The 16800-nt window shown below is 36.0% G+C and overlaps 1 protein-coding gene across 3 annotated transcripts in view; it reads left to right on the top strand.

The window, feature by feature from the left end:
- DCX (doublecortin) overlaps positions 1 to 16800 on the top strand; it is a 363420-nt gene that overhangs the window by 50420 nt on the left and 296200 nt on the right. The window lies entirely within an intron of this gene.

Here is a 16800-nt window from a genome sequence, read left to right as displayed (position 1 = left end):
TCATTTACTCTTATGACTATTTTTAGATTTTTAGATGCATGTAATATATTTTAATTTTTTATTATTTACAATTATGCCCTGAGGTTCTAACTGTATAAATGCATATAAGCAATCTTTGCAGAAGATTAAAAGTTGAGGAAAACCTAACATTGAAATATACTTTTAATCCTTAGATACTCTCAAAATCAGAAGGGTCTAAGATCAATTTTTTAGGACTTGCTTTCCAAAGTTGCTAATTTCTGTCACTCACATGTTTTTTAAAGGGTGACAAAATAATTTATTGAGGATCTACTAATTACTGATCATTCTAATGTACATATTCTATTTAATGCTAACAAAATTATGAGGAAGAGTTTGTCATCACTATTATATAAATGAAGAAAATAATTCAAAGAGGGAAAATTAATTATCTAAAGCAACATAGAAAAAAAATAGAAGTGAAGATAATTCTTGTGAATGTAAATCTGGCTGTCTTTTTTTTGTATGCCAGGGAGTGAGACAAAATGGCTGCCCAATAGATAACTTCACCTGCACAATAAGGGGTGGTTGGGAAAGGAAGTGAAATAACTAAGGGAATTTTCCTACCCAGAGACAGAAAATAAACAATTAACCAACTGAGCATGTGCTATGGGGATAGGGTTATCTAACAGGGGAGCAAGAAACTAGAAAGAATAAGTAAGGCAGGGATTTCACATTGATAGGTAAGTGGGATGGAAGTCACAGTAGTGTTTGTAAGTGTGAAAGCAAAGATTCAAACTCAAGATCTTCCTCTTTTCCTCTAGGCTTATACATAGCTTTGTTCATATGTTTCCTTATTTCTGGAATATTATTTCCCTCCAACTTTTCCTGCAAAATTTTTGCCAGTCTATCAAGTGCCAGTTCTAATACAACTTCTCAGTGAAGCGTTTCATTATCCATTTCCTCTACCCAGCAGATGGGATCTTTCTTTCACCTGTGGGATATGATATTGAAAGGCATCAGTACTGGAGTACAGAAGAGTATTGGGGCACTAGAATGGGATTAGGGTTGCCTTTGGACATGTTTTTTGGCCTGCTTTCTTGATAAATTCTTCTGAGATGCCAGCATCATGCTCCAGAATCCTTGCATTGACCCTAGACTCAGCTGGCAGAACTGAGAGAGGATTGGGCCAGTGTCATCTGTACAGTCAACCATGAGGGACCAATGCAAAAGTTTCACATCTCACTGTGTCTTTTGCTGAATGTAGATGTTTCTCTACTTCTTAGAGAAAAAGAATCAAAGGCTGCTGTTGATCTGCATAGTTCAGCCTTATGCTTGGATTTTGTTAATGTTTGTGCTCAAATGCACTTGGATTCCTGAATACTAATCTCATTTAATAGAAACTTATCTAAAAGAAGAAATGAGAAGATGAAAGGAAATGTCTCAAATACTGATCCAGATGCTCCTTTATGGCTCCTACATGGAAGAGTTAATCCTGCACTGACCACTGTGATAGCCAACAGCTAAATGTGACTATTGAACGCATGAAATGTGGCTAGTATGAAATGAGATGTGCTGTAAGTGTAAAGTACACACTAGTTTCAAAGACTTAGCATGAAAAAAGAAATGTAAAATATCTTAACTATTTACATGTTATAATAATATTTTTGATATTTTGGGTTAAATAAGTTATTGAAATTAATTTTACCTATTTCTTTTTACTTTTTATTTTTAAGTGAGGAACATTGGCCCTGAGCTAACATCTGTACCAGTCTTCCTTTATTTTATATGTGGGATGCCACCACAGCATGACTTGATGCGTGGCATGTCGGTCTGCACCCAGGATCCAAACCCTTGAACCCTGAACTGCCAAAGCAGAACATGCAAATTTAACCACTATGCTGCCAGGCCAGCCCCATCTTTTTTACATTTTTAATATAGTCACTAGAAAATTTTAAATTACATATGTGGCTGACATTTGTGGCTTGGATAATATTTCTGTTGTGCAGTGCTGGTTTAGACCCTTACTACTCAAAGTGTGGTCCAAGGACCAGCATCATTAGCATCATCTTGGATCTAGTTAGGGCTTGCCCCAGACCTGCTGAATCAGAATCTGCATTTAACATGATCCACAGGTAATTGCGTTGTGCATTAAAACTTGAGAAGCACTGCTCTAGACGTTGCACAGAGACAAATTCTTGCCTCAACTTTAAGTATGTGAAAAAGTTTTGGCCAAACATCAGTCTATCAGTCTAGATGATGCTGTGAAGGTATTTTTTAGATATGATTAACATTTACAATCAATAGATTTTGAGTAAAGCAGATCACCCTGTATAATATAAGTGGGCCTTATTTAATCAGCTGATGATCTTAAGAGAAAAACAGATTTTCCAAGGAAGAAGCCATGCTGCCTTAAGACTGCAACATAGAGGAAACTGCCTGAGTTTCCTGCCTGCTGGCCTGCCCTGCATTTCAGACTCTAGACTGCAACATCAACTGCTACCTTCATGTCCAGACTTCATGCCCTAGGAATGTCAGACTTGCCAGGCCCCACAATCATGTGAGCCAAATAAATCTCTCTTGTGTTTGCCTGGAGAGCCCTGACTAATACAGGCTGCTTCACTTACCATGATCCTATGTACCAAATCTCATGTCTGTTCTTTTTGCTTCACCCTTTAGTTCTGGCATATTACTCACATAGATTTTTAACCAAGTCTGATTTCTTTTTCTTGTTCCATCCTGGGGTTGACTCGCCAAAAGATCCTCAATGTTAAAGGATAATTTCATAAAGGTAGAATCATGATTTATACAAATATAGAATAAACACACATCACGGGTCTTATTTAACTCACTCATTAATGATTGAACAAGTAAAATGTTAATACTGGTTCAAAGGAGAATCCAAAGAACTGATGTATATATATAAGTAATCAAATGAATTTCCTACTAGATGCAAAACTGATTAATACAGGGAAATAAAATGTAAGGTGTAGAATCATCTTTTCTTCAATCGTGTCCCCAACCAGAAAAAATTCATTTGCATCTCTATGGATAAAAATGATTTGCATTATTATCTGTTTTCTACAACATTCAGAATTGTAAAATAGCCCAAAGAGAGTGAAAAGCATAGATCTTAATAGAATCAGATAATCCCTAAAGGTCTTCTAGACAACATCTAGAATTCCTTTGAAACGGCCTAGTAATTTTTTGCCAATTTTTTTTTAGTGTTTCACAAGATTTATAAGAACAAGTTGTTGCTCAAGCATGCTGTTTATTAGATTACTGTCATAAGATAGGAAACCACCATGACAGTCTTAGTACTGTCCCAAAATGGAGAAATTAAGGAAGGGTGTCTATAAGATGTTTTAGAGTCTAGAATGGGTGATTTTAAGGTGATTTTGAAGGCAGGAATCTGCTATAGATTTGGCAGAGTTGATGCAATCCCCAAATATCTTGGGATTGGTGAACACAGCAAGGATGAGCATTTTGAAGTGAATATTGATCATCAAGCTATTTTAGTTGGCTTATCTTCTAACAGTAAGTATTTCCTACAGTGAGAAGCTAAATTCTTATTCCTGGTCCCAGTTTAAGGACAGGAAAGCATGCCTGGAGTCAGTATCATTTAAAGAGGGACAAGAAATTATGTTGGTATCAGTTCTCACTAGTGTCTGATAGCCAACATGCCTTACCCAATTATTTGTATATGCCCTTGCTCTGTTTGCCCAACTGTTTTAGAGCAAAAATACCTGCTCTGACTTTGAAAACTTAACACACTTCATTCCCAAATGGCTTCTTGATCTGTATAGGGACCTGCTCGGAACCCCACAGTTGGCGTACAGATTATTTTAAGCTGAAGACATTTGAGATTCAATAGGGATAGAAAGAAGCCTTCTCAGAACTTCCTTGTTTGACTAAAAGCAGAAACTTCTGAGAAATGATGACTGCCATAAATTCACTCTTGGGGGAGCCTTCTACTTGCAGGAGAGAAACCAAGAGTGAATCTACCATAAATCTCCTCTCTGGAGTTTCATGGCCATGAAGGAGACAGAAAGACCACTCACAGCTACATAAACAAAATTATCACAAACTTTTTTATCTCCTCTTTGTTCTTCTAGAAACTCACTTGTCTTTCCTAAAGAAACCTATTTGTTCTTCCCATGGAAGCCTTCTCCCCTCTTCCCTTCCCCTACTAAGTTAGGTATATAAGCCCAAAATTCTAACTACCCCTTTGAGTTACTTCTCACTGAGCACTCCCTCATATGTGCACACTGCATGTGTAAATAAACTCTGGTTTTTCCTCTTGCTAATTTATCTTTTGTTGGTTTAATTCACACATCCCTGCATCCTGAACCCCACATAATAGAGGAAAAGCTTCCCTCTCCTAAACCTGCAAACTGCAACACACTCTTAACTACTATTGTAGGAACCCTCCTTTTGCTTAAAATTTTAAGAATTGTTTTTGAGTAAATACGTTTTGTAAATTCTTGCTCTTATTAAGAAAGAAATTAAAACAAATTTAAACTGTTTATTTTACCCTTTGTCCTACCTGTAGTTATATCTATAGGTAAAACTCTACAAATTTTCTTGGGCAATTAATTTGCAGTTGTTTCTCAGTTTGTGGTGATCTAGGAAACAAGTGTGTTTTAGCTGTACCTTTAGGCTAAATTCTCTATAAAGCAGTAATATCTAAGCATCACCTGAGGAATTTGTAGAAAGTGCAAATTCCTGCTTCCCACCTCCCATCTCCATATATTCTGATTCACTAAGCAGGAATCTAGGGGTTTGTAACAAGCACCCCAAGTATGAAATTTAAGCATGCTACACTTTATTTTTTTATTTTTTAAAGATTTTATTTTTTCCTTTTTCTCCCCAAATTCCCCCAGTACATAGTTGGATATTCTTCGTTGTGGGTCCCTACAGTTGTGGCATGTGGGATGCCGTTTCAGCGTGGTTTGTTGAGCAGTGCCATGTCCGCGCCCAGGATTCGAACCAACGAAACACTGGGCCGCCTGCAGCGGAGCGCGCGAACTTAACCACTCAGCCACGGGGCCGGCCCCAGCATGCTCCACTTTAAAAGGGCTGTCCCAAAAAACCAAAATACCTAGACCAAATATATGTAGACAAGACACTCAGAAAATAAAGTCATCTTTTTTTTTTAAAAAATCTCATTTAATGCCATTTTGAAATACTGGGGAAATTTGTAATACGGTTGTTATCTTGGGAATAAAAAATTTTTAAAAATCAACACTTGCTATATTAACATTAACATCTTTTTAAAATACTAAAGTATCTATGGCTACTCCTGATTTGGAATATATACGTATTTAATTCTATGTTCAAGACATAAAAGCGTCTTGTTTATGGACCTGCTGAAGCGGGAGACGAAATTCATCACTTTATCTCAAGGGGCAAAAGAGAATATGTGTTTTTTTGTAATGCCAATGAAAGAAAATGTACATGTCTTTTTGTAGTGTAAAAGTTGTTGTACATACATTTTACTAAAATTATTCCCTCTGATAGAAATACCCCTTCTTTGCTTGGTAATTCTTTTGACGGTCCTTAAAAGTCATCTCCTGTGACCCTCTTCTTTCACTTTATCCATTTTTTTGCTTCATCATAATAACTCCTTTGTTTGTTTTTCCATAGCACTTTGTGGATATCTGCATTATATGTTTTATATGGTAATTAATTTATTATATGTCTTTCTTCCCTGCTAGACCAAACTTCTCCAGGGCAGAAATCATGGTGTAATTATTTTTGTGACCTCAATCCCTAAATTATTACTTCATTCAGGAGACATGCTCACAACTTGATATCTATACACATAAGCCCCTCTATCCACAGGACGTCAAATCCGCTTTGTGAATATAATCTAAGATTTCATCAGGCACTTTCCCCTAACAATGATAAACTAAAGATATATACATCCTAATAATTTCTGTTGATGACAGGGTAAGTGACGTATTCAAAGCATTGTTAGATTTCTTTGAAAATTGATAAAATCTAAGAGAGAAGTTCCTATTTTCGGATTGTAAGGTACAAATAAAGAAAGCAAAAAGCCCCATATAACGACTACCTAGGATAAGAGGATGATTGGGTGAATTTTTTGTTTTCTTAGTTCCAATGAGGTGATGTTCAACAATATGGCGTTTCTGTCAGCTTAAATTTGCTCAAGGCTGCTTTGTCTGATTCTGCTGCCCAATGGTAGTGTTCATAACTTAGGCAATGTTGTTGTTGCTAGGGAACATAGTTACTTTCTACTACTACAATCAATTTTGAAAAAATAATCCGATATTAAATTTTGTTTGTGAGCGTGTGTTCTACATGTTTCAAGCTAAATAAAATCATAATAAAAACTATGTAAAACATTATGATTCTGACTAGTATATGTCAAGAATGTGTGAGTCTGAACTACTCAGATGCCACTCCAATTTACTGCTACATTATGCTGTGAGAAAGGTCAGCCAGGAAATGGGCCAGGGCCTTTTAAAAATCCCCATGTTCAGCCAATTCTATTAGTTCCAAGTGCTTTGCGCTTTTCCTCTCTGAGGATACATCAGCTTAGCATAATAGGTCCAATTTTCAAAAGGCTGCGTTTGATTTATTTCTTTTGGAAATTCAGCTTTCAGCCTGAAAAAAAAATAACATGCTTGTATTTAAATAGCCAGATTTCCCACACCAAACTGGTAGGTGGAATTATGGAATCAGAAAAGACTTCTCTTAGAGACTGATTACTGAAGCACATTTTAAATAATGAACTATGAAGGAGAATTAAAATTTTCTTCCCATTATCCTGATGTTAAGAAGTAAGAGTACAGAATCTTAGGGGACCAAATACCCTGATTTCTTGAAAGCCTGCCTAGGAGGCTTGAATGCACTCATTACTTCACAACATGACTTCACTTCAAGTATACATGATTTGAAAATTAAAAACAGGAGCAGGCAGTTTTTAAGTGTACCAAGCAAGGAAGTGGCAAAATACTTGTCGCTAAACAGATAATCAGCATTGCAAAACTTGGCTCATGATATGTGCAGAAATTCTACACCATGGCCAAATATTATCATTACTCAAATTGTACCTACTAGCATTTTTTTTAATTCTTTGGAATTTAAAGGATGGTGTTAAAACATAATTTTTTAAAAATAAAATCATGACTATCATACAAATATAAAATGAACATGTGTCAAAGATTTTATTTAATTCATTAATTAATGAAAGAACCAGAAAGATGTTATTGGTTCAAGGTGAATTCAAAGAGCAGAAAAATAGCTTATGAAATGAATTTACAAATACAGCATAGATTCAAAACTGGCTTTTTCCACAGAGGGAGAGGGGAATCAGTTGTATGTCCACTAGACAGAATTTACGTGCATATGGAAAAATTATTTGCAGCTCTTTCGGTTATCTACAACTTAGAATTGTAAAGTAATTCAAAGACAATGAAAGGTGGAGATAACCCTGATAGGCAAATTCGACAGGACACTCACTATTACTTTTTTGTCCATTTTGATCTTTCATAATTTTTCCTAACAATACACTCTGTATATACAAGAAATGGTTAATTTCATTAAGGTAATTTATGTTTTCCCTTACAAAGATAGTTCTTATATATTGCTATAGTAATTCATAGTTTTATTGTTAATTTTGTGTGTGTGTGGTTAATTTACAAAACATGCTCTAGTTCTTCTTGTGAGTGAATTGAAGGATAACTAGGAGAGCTTCTTATACTCCTTTAAAGAACTCTTCTGTGGTAGGTGGCCCCCAAGATTCCCACCCTCTGGTGTACACACCCTGAATAAAAACCTCCCCTTGATTGTGGGAGGGCTCAATGAATATGTTGGCAAACAGATTTTGCAGATGTTGCTTTTGAGTTAATCAAAATGGAGTTTATTCTGGTTAGACCTAACCCAATCAGGTGAGCCCTTAAAGGAGATAAGAAGCAACAGCAGACATTATCCTGTTGGCCTTGAAGACAGCCACCATGAGTTGAACAGTTACAAGGAAACGAAATCTTCCATCACCACGAGATCTTGGAAGAGAGCCTTTAGCCTCAGGTGAGACCTCAGCCCTGGCCAACACCTTGATTTCAGCCTAGTGAGGTGATGAAAGAAACCAGCTGATCTGTGCCCAAATTCCTGACCCACAAAATAAATGGGTGTTTTTTTTAAGCTGCTAAGTTTGTGGTATTTTGGTACACAACAATAGAAAACTAATATACTTCCCCTTTCCTCTAAGAAGAATTGCCCCCTCCCCAAATAGATAAATGGTGTAGATAAATAAGTAAACAAGCAAGCAAACGAACAAGAAAAGAAACCCCACAAGAATAATTTGAGGTCTTGGTTAGGATAACTGCATGTTTTGAATAATAATTGACACTCCTCCAATCAAATAAAGATAATAAGAATCTCTGGAAAAATATGTATGTTATTCCTTTTGTTTTTGTTTCTGTTTTTCTAATGACAAAAGGAATACATGTTCATTTTAGAAACTTTGGAAACCACAGAAAGGCATAGCGTTAACATTTTGGAGGATTTCATGTTAATTTTGTTTCTATACACATTTTTCATATACCATGATCATCCTTGCCCACCATTGATCCCTAGTTCCTAGAATAGTGCCTGGTACATAGTGGATGCTAAGATAAGATTTACTGAGTGTAGAAAAGATAGGAGAGTAGATAAACAAGTTTGTCTTTTTGTTATTATTTAAGGATATTGTATAGTTCTAATTTTTGTGACTCTCTACATCAAACATGGTTATATAATGCCTAAAGAAGTAATAAACACAGAACTTTACAGTACACTATGTACAGTCAAGAACCCAGGAGCAACTCACACAAGCCTATGGCTTCAGCTTCTGGCTCATTGCTATCTCTTTCCCTTCCCTTTCTGGTGAACAGATTTTATCTGTTATATCTTAAAAAAAAAACAGCCTTATTGAGATATAATTTATATATCATAAAACTTACCCATTTAAAGTTACAATTCAGTGGCCTTTAGTACATTCAGAGAGTTGTACATCCATCACTATAATCTTTGTTGTACTTTTTAATTAGAAAAAGAATAGATTTTATTCACCATTGTTAATGTGATTAGGCTCCTAATATCTTTGTGAATCCACTATCTTGACTGGAAACTGCTGATTTCTTTTACTGAAAATTTATCTTTTTCTATAGCATTTGGTATATCTAATATAAGTTGAAAGTGTTTTCCTTCAATTGTATATGGTCCTTATGATGGAATATTATTAGGTGATAAAAAGGAATGAACATTCTACAACATGGATGAACCTTGAAAACATCTTGTTGAGTGAAAGAAGCCAGCCACAAAAGACCTTGTATATAATTCCATTTATTCATTTATGTGAAAGGTCCAGATAGGCAAATCCATAGAGCTAGAAAGTGAATTAGTGGTTGCCAGAAATGGGGGAGGGGTAAACGAGGAGGTACAGAGTTTTTCGGGGGGTGATAAAATGATATGATATTTGTTCTAAAATTAGATTTTGGTGATGATTGCACAACTCTATGAATGTATTTTTAAAAATTGAATTATATAATTTAAATGGGTAAGTTTTATGCTGTATATATGTATTATATCTCAATACAGCTGTGAAAAATGTATTTGTGTGGGTAAGAATTTCATTCTAATTGAAAATATTGAAAACTAATGACGCTGAAGGACAAATTTTTAAAAAGTTATAGCTATATTTAAACATTAACCAAATCACAAAAGGCTTTTTATTTCTTATATTTATTTTAAAAATTTTTATATAGAAAATGTGATTACTGGTGAATTCCATCAAACATTTAAGGAAGAAATAATACGAATTCAACAAAAACTCTTCCAAAAAGTGGAGGAGAGGGACCTCTTACCAACTCATTCTATGAGGCCAGCATTACTCTGATCCCAAAACAAGACAGACATTACAAAAAAAACCCACTACTGACCAATATCCTTCACAAACCTAGAGGCAAAAATTTTAAACAAAACTTGAGCAAGCTGAATCCGACAATATATAAAAAAGATAATACATACAATAAAGTTGGACTTCTCCCAGGAATACAGATTTGATTTAACATTCAAAAGTAATCAATGTAATTTATCATGCTAACAAATTAATACACAAACATATTATGATTTCAATAGATGCAGAAAAGTAATTTGACTCAATTCAACATCTATCCTCATTAAAATTCTCAGCAAAATAGGAATCAAAGAAACTTTCTCAACCAGATAAAGAGCAACTATGGAAAACATATAGGTAGCATTATATTTAATGGTGAAAGATTGAATGACTTCCCCCTAAAATCAAGAATAAGACAAGAGTGTCCACTGTTATCACTTCTTTTCAACATTGTGCTAGACGTTCTGGCCAGTGCAACCAGGCAAAAATAAACAAATAATAAATAGATAAATAAATGGCAAGCATATTGGAAAGGAAAAAGTAAAACTGTCTTTATTTGTGGACAACATGAAACTCTATGTAGAAAATCTGATGGAATCCACAAAAAAGATAGTAGAAAACTAATGCATGAGTATATCAGGTTGCAGGTTACAAGATCAATATACAAAAATCAATTGTATTTTTATATATTAGCAATGAACAATCAAGAAATGAAATTTAAAGAGTAATGCCATTTGTAACAGCACTTAGGGATCAAAAACACTTAAGGATAGGGGCTGGCCCAGTGGTGCAGCGGTTAAGTGCGCACGTTCTGGTTTGGCTGCCCGGGGTTCTCTGGTTTGGATCCCAGGTGAGGACATGGCTCCGCTTGGCAAGCCATTCTGTGGCAGGCGTCCCACATACAAAGTAGAGGAAGATGGACACTGATGTTAGCTCAGGGCCAGTCTTCCTCAGCAAAAAGAGGAGGATTGGCAGCAGATTTTAGCTCAGGGCCAATCTTCCTAAAAAAAAAACCCTCAAACACTTAAGCATACTTAGGAATAAAGCTGACAAAAGATATGCAAGACTGAATACTATAAAACACTGCTGAAATAAAGAAGACCTAAATTAATACACCCTGTGCATGGGTTGGAAGACTCAGTATCGTTAAGAGATCACTTCTCCCCAAATTGATCTATAGATTCAATGAAATCTCAATTAAAATCCCAGTTTGTTTTTCTGACAAAATTGCCAAATTTATTCTAAAATGAATCTAGAAAGGCAAAGTACCTAGAATAGTCAAAACTAAAATAGAACAAAGTTGGGGGCTACAACTGTCTGATTTCAAGTCTTATTATAAAGCTGCGGTAATTAAGACAATATGGTATTGGCATCAAGATAGATCAGTGGAACAGAATAGAGAGTCCAAAGATAAACCCACATATATATGGACAACTGATTTTTGACAAGTGCAAAGGCAATTCAGTGGAAAAGTTTTGGTTTTTTTAAATAAATGATGCTGGAAAAAGAAGTTATCTATATGCAAAAAAAGAAGAACTTCAATCTAAACCTCACACCATACACAAAATTTAACTCAAAATGGATCATAGACCTAAATGTAAACCTAAAACTATAAAGCTTTTAGAGGGACACATAGGAGAATACCTCTGCGACCTTTGGTTAGGGAACAACCTCTTAGATACAACACCATAAGCACAATCCATAAAAAACTGATAAAAGACTTCATGGAAAATAAAAACTTTTGCTCTTCAAAAGACACTGTTAGGTGACTGAAAAGACAAGCTACAAACTGGGAGAAGATATTTACAAAGCATATTTCTCGTAAAAGACTTGTATCCAGGATATATAAAGAACACTCAAAACCTAATAATAAACAAACAACCAAGTAAAAAAAGCAAAATATTTGAGCAAACATTTCATCAAAGAAGATACATGGATCATAAAAAAGTCACATGAGAAAATGGTCAACCTCATTAGTCATTAAGGATATTGCAAATTAAAACCCCAATGAAATACCACTACCCACCTATTAAAATGACATTTAGGGGCTGGCCCAGTGGCGCAGTGGTTAAGTTCGCATGTTCTGCTTCAGTGGCCCAGCATTCACAGGCTCAGATCCTGGGTGCTGACCTAGCACCACTTGTCAAGCCATGCTGTGGCGGGCGTCCCACATATGGAGGAAGATGGGCACGGATGTTAGCTCAGGGCCAGTCTTCCTCAGCAAAAAGAGGAGGATTGGCAGCAGATGTTAGCTCAGGGCTAATCTTCCTCAAAAACAAGTTTAAAAAAATGACATGTATTAACAAGGATAGGAAGGAGTTGGAATTCTCATAACACTGCTGGTGGAATGTAAAATGGTACATCCACTTTGGAAATGAGTTTGGCAGTTTCTTAAAAAGTTAAATGAACAGCTACCATATGATTGAGCCAGTCCTTCTCCAGGTATTTACCCAAGAAAAAAGAAAGCATAGATCCTTTCAACAATTTATACATGAATGCTTATAGCAACTTTATGTGTAGTGGCCAAAAAGTGGAAACAACCCAGATATCCATCAATGGGTGAATAGATAAACAAATTGGTGTATGTTCATACTAGGGAATACTGCTCACTAATAAAAAGGAACTAACTGTTGATACAACAACATGGATGAATCTCAAAATAATTTTGCCAAGAAGCCATCCCCCAAAGAACACATACTCATGATTCCATTGATACAAATCTTAAGAACATACAAACTAATCTATATTGACAGAAAGTACATCAGTGGTTGCTTGAGGAAGGGGAGAGTAGAGAGGAGTGGGAGACAGGAGTTACCAAGGGGCAAAAGAAAACTTTGGAGGTGATGGATATGTTCACCATCCTGGTTGTGGGACTGGTTTCACATGTATATGCGTATGTCAATGCTTAACAAATTGTGTACTTTAGAGGTGTACAGTTTATTTTATGTCATTTTTCTTCAATAAAGGTGTTTTAAAAAAACTCATTGAGCAAAAAGAAAAAAAAAAGTGTGATTATCTTCACCGTCCTTATTGGCATTGGCGGTAATAAAAATCTTATTTTAAAATGGTCGATTGATCACAACCCAAAGTGACTTTTCCCCCTTCCTTGGAGTAGCTGAACATATAGAAGAATCAATAAGTTAGGAAACTTTAAACATAGAACCACAGGCATTAAATACTTTTAAGCTGGAATATTCCATATGTTGATGATATTAATGCAGTTAAATTGAGCAAAACATTCCTAATCCTGAAAGCTTAAAATTAGGGTTCTTATCAAAATACAGGTACATGATGGCACTGCAAACCTCCCCCCACATATGAAGTCATTTTGACGTATACCAATCTATTTTTCCATTTAGTCATTTTGAGTAAGCTCTCTTGGTGTGTGTGTGGGGGGGAGGGTTATAACTTTTTCTATGAGGTGAAGGGAAGCTATTCCATTGCTAGATTTCCTACTAGCAAAGAAAAGAATTGTGGCAACAAGTGGATAATTCAGGAAAATATGTTTTACTCAATATATGAATATCAGATTTGTAGGGCTTAATATGGATGCTTACCTTTTGACTTTTTTCTTTTCTGATTCTAACATTCTCAATATAAAGTTTAGCATTTTAGTCATGATTCGACTTCAGGCTAATTATCTAGGTTACAGAGCTCATAACCGATCATCCTATCAATTATTGAATTGTACTAGTAGTGATTATATTGCAGAAGCAACCAATCACACAACCCTTGCAGTACTCGATAGCTTATAAAGGGGGGCTTTCTAATTTCTTAGGCAGGAAATATTTATGAGAAGTTTGTCTCCGGGAGCCCTGAAACATAGTACTTTGGAATGGTGGAGATAAGTGGTCTCAAATTTAGGTTTATGTTTTCCTATATATTTAAGGGTTATGTGAATAAATTATTCATGTTTAAAATCCAGAAAATATGAGGTTAGAAGATAGTTTATATGACCATATACATATGAATTTATCAATACATTTTAATCTGTGATGTACTTTTTGTACCCAAATATATTCACTGAAAAGTTTGTTCTTCAAGACCATAAAACTGGGGCCAAGACAGAAGGAAATGATTCCTTGCATATTTCCTCAATTACACTTTGTATCCTTTAGGCATAAAGTTTATGGAGAAATCTTACTTTATTCTTAAATATAAACATCAAGTCTATGCTGTCATCATAGTGCTAATAAATCAAGCAAATTCCTATTTTTATCTGCATTCTAACTCAGGCAAAATGAAAGTTTTCTCTTCATTCAGATTTTCAAGGAAAATTTGGCTGCACAGACCTGTTCAGATTGCTATGGGCTGAAGAGTTAATATAGATTATCTTTTCCATAAATTTGATGCAAATGAGGTAAAGGGAGAAAGAAAAAGCAAGGACTTTGATAGGAAGGTATAGGTGAGGAAAGATGTGGGATAGAGAGAGAGCAGACAGTGGAGGGGAGAAAATACATTGAGCAATGGTTGATGGAGCAAAGTCCTGGAAAATTCAAGAAGAAGTGGGATCAAAATTGTAAGAGACTTACTTTGAAAAGAAGCAGAAACACCCCTTCCTCTGAGACAGGAGGGAAGGAAAAGATCAGTATGACAGATACTGTAGATTGGCCCACTCAACACCCACCCCAGCACACTTCCTGCTGAAATCTTTATTTCTCATCCTTGGAGCTAGGGTTCTGCATGTAATGAGACCTGGATGAAGGAAGTGAACAATGTGTGGTAGTGGCCACATATAGGGAGACTGAACTACTAGCAAATGTGCTGGCAAAGGAATTTCATTCTTCTGGGATCAACGGTGGAGGGAGCTGTCTTGGAATTATGGCAGAAAAGCATAGTTCTGGGGCCTGTGTCAATAACAGCTTGCTTAATAAGCCAGTTTTATAGTTAGGTTTAGGGAGTTGTTTCTAGAAATGTAGTCTACAGTTTGTTCTTTCAGGTCTCCCAATGATTCTGAGGATCATCTAATAACCCTTATTAAACTAAGCTGAATTTAATTCTTAAACTACCTAGAATGGAATGTTTTATCTAGTTCTAAGAATCCTTACCTATACAGTAATTGGTACTGAATGGTGTTGCAAGTAACAGAATCTAAAATGTAGTATTGGCTGAATTGAGACAATGAGGAAATAAATATACACCCACTTTAGTCTGGAAAGCTTGTGACTGGTCAAACTTTTGCCTGTTCTTCCTTGGAGTATAAACCAAGTGTCACCCGAAGCTGTAGCATTACGAAAAATGGTAGGAAATTTCAGAAATTGGCATGTTTTGGCTCCTTCTTGTGGCTTTGAGAAAAGTTCCATAAGAAAGTGATGAGCTCAGGCTGCAGAAATGGAAGGAAAGATAAATGTACTAAGAAAGGTGCTTTTAGTCTTTGGCTTGCAGTTTAAGTTTACTGAGATTCTTGTAATCTGGAGCCTTGCAGGGTTGAAAAAGTAAAAAGCTTCTGTACTCCAAAGGAAGCCATTAACATGGTAATAACAAAGCTGCAGCCTTAGCAGGAAATAAGATTGATGCTGTGCTGGACAAATTCTCTGATCAAATTAATACTGTTCTCTCCTCAACAAAGCTTATTGTTTCACATGTCCTGAAGGTGGTAGCCATTAAGTTAAAGGAGAAGAGGAAAATGGATAGAGTGCAAAGATAAGCAGCTAAAAGGCCAAATTCTCAGGCTTAGAAAGTTTGTCTAGACCAGTGGTACTCAAAGTGTGGTGCACAGACTATAGCTGTCAGTTCATGAATTTTTGTTACTGGTCTGAGAGGAGATAAGGAGTTTGAACTAGAATGTGAATCAACTTCGACACTAAGATCACCATTTAGTTCATCTGACTTTTTTATGTCAAAACTTTATCAATGAAGGAAGCAGTGTGTTAATTTACATTCTGGTGCAAGCACCTTATCCTGTCACAGTCTGGAATTTTGAGTAGAACTGGTCTAGAAAACAGTTAGAAAACTGATTACTCACACATAGATTGTATCAGAAATAAACATGCTGGACATCTACTAAATTTTGAGGGAATATATTGCCAAAAAACATCCCATGCCTGACTGGAACAGTCTGTGACTGTTAAACCCCATAAGAATTCCCAGGGTCCTGAACCTGCACCAGCAACAAGAAAGCTGCCCAAAGCTATGTATAAGCTTCCAGAAAGGACATCCTTGACAAAGCTCAGCTCAGGTATAACCAAGAGGATGATGGGTAAGGAAGAACTATGAGAAAGTAGAATCAGGGAAAACAGAGGGCAATGAACAAGGGAAATCCTCCGAGATGATTCCAAAGATTTTGAGGGCTGCCAGATGGAATTGGCAAGGAACTCAAGGAATTTGCTTTACTGCCAAGGTAAGGAAACTTCACTGTTCCTGTTCAGAATGACTTGATAATTGTTAGGATTCAGAGTTTCACATTCTTCTTTTTCGGAATGTGAATTTTTACTTTGGTATGTTCTGCCACATCAAAATCTGATGGAGAGGACTTCACATCACCCAGACATCCTGAGGTTTTTACTGTATCTAGTGATTAGATGAGATTATTACCTCTCTTGGGAAGAGTGTGAGTGTGGTCCATAAATGAGAAGGACGGGCGTAGATACTTGGTAGTCAGAGAGGTAGACTAGAGCAGAGTATACAAGTTGCTTACTCAATGTCCATTTTTCCTTTCTTTTTTTACTAACAGATTTTCCCCAATTTTTGGCAAACATTTTCCAACCTCCCTGGCAGATAGGCATGACTATATTTCACACTTGTGGTCAAATATATGAGGAAGTTGTTGGTTATAACTTCTGAAGATGCTCCCTAAAAGGGGTAGCCAAGCTGACAGCAAAGCCATACCCTAAGGATGGTGGTGAAGCTGTACCACTCCTAGACTGCCCACCTCTGGACTTCTACATGAGAAAAAATAAACCCCCAATTTATTTGAGTCACTGTTTTCCAGTTTCTGT

The sequence above is a fragment of the Equus asinus genome, chromosome X (genome assembly GCF_041296235.1).
Source record: "Equus asinus isolate D_3611 breed Donkey chromosome X, EquAss-T2T_v2, whole genome shotgun sequence".
In the NCBI taxonomy this organism is placed as follows: Eukaryota; Metazoa; Chordata; class Mammalia; order Perissodactyla; family Equidae; genus Equus; species Equus asinus.
The sequence above is the reverse complement of the archived record's forward strand: the minus strand, read 5'-3'. Positions and strand labels throughout refer to the sequence as shown.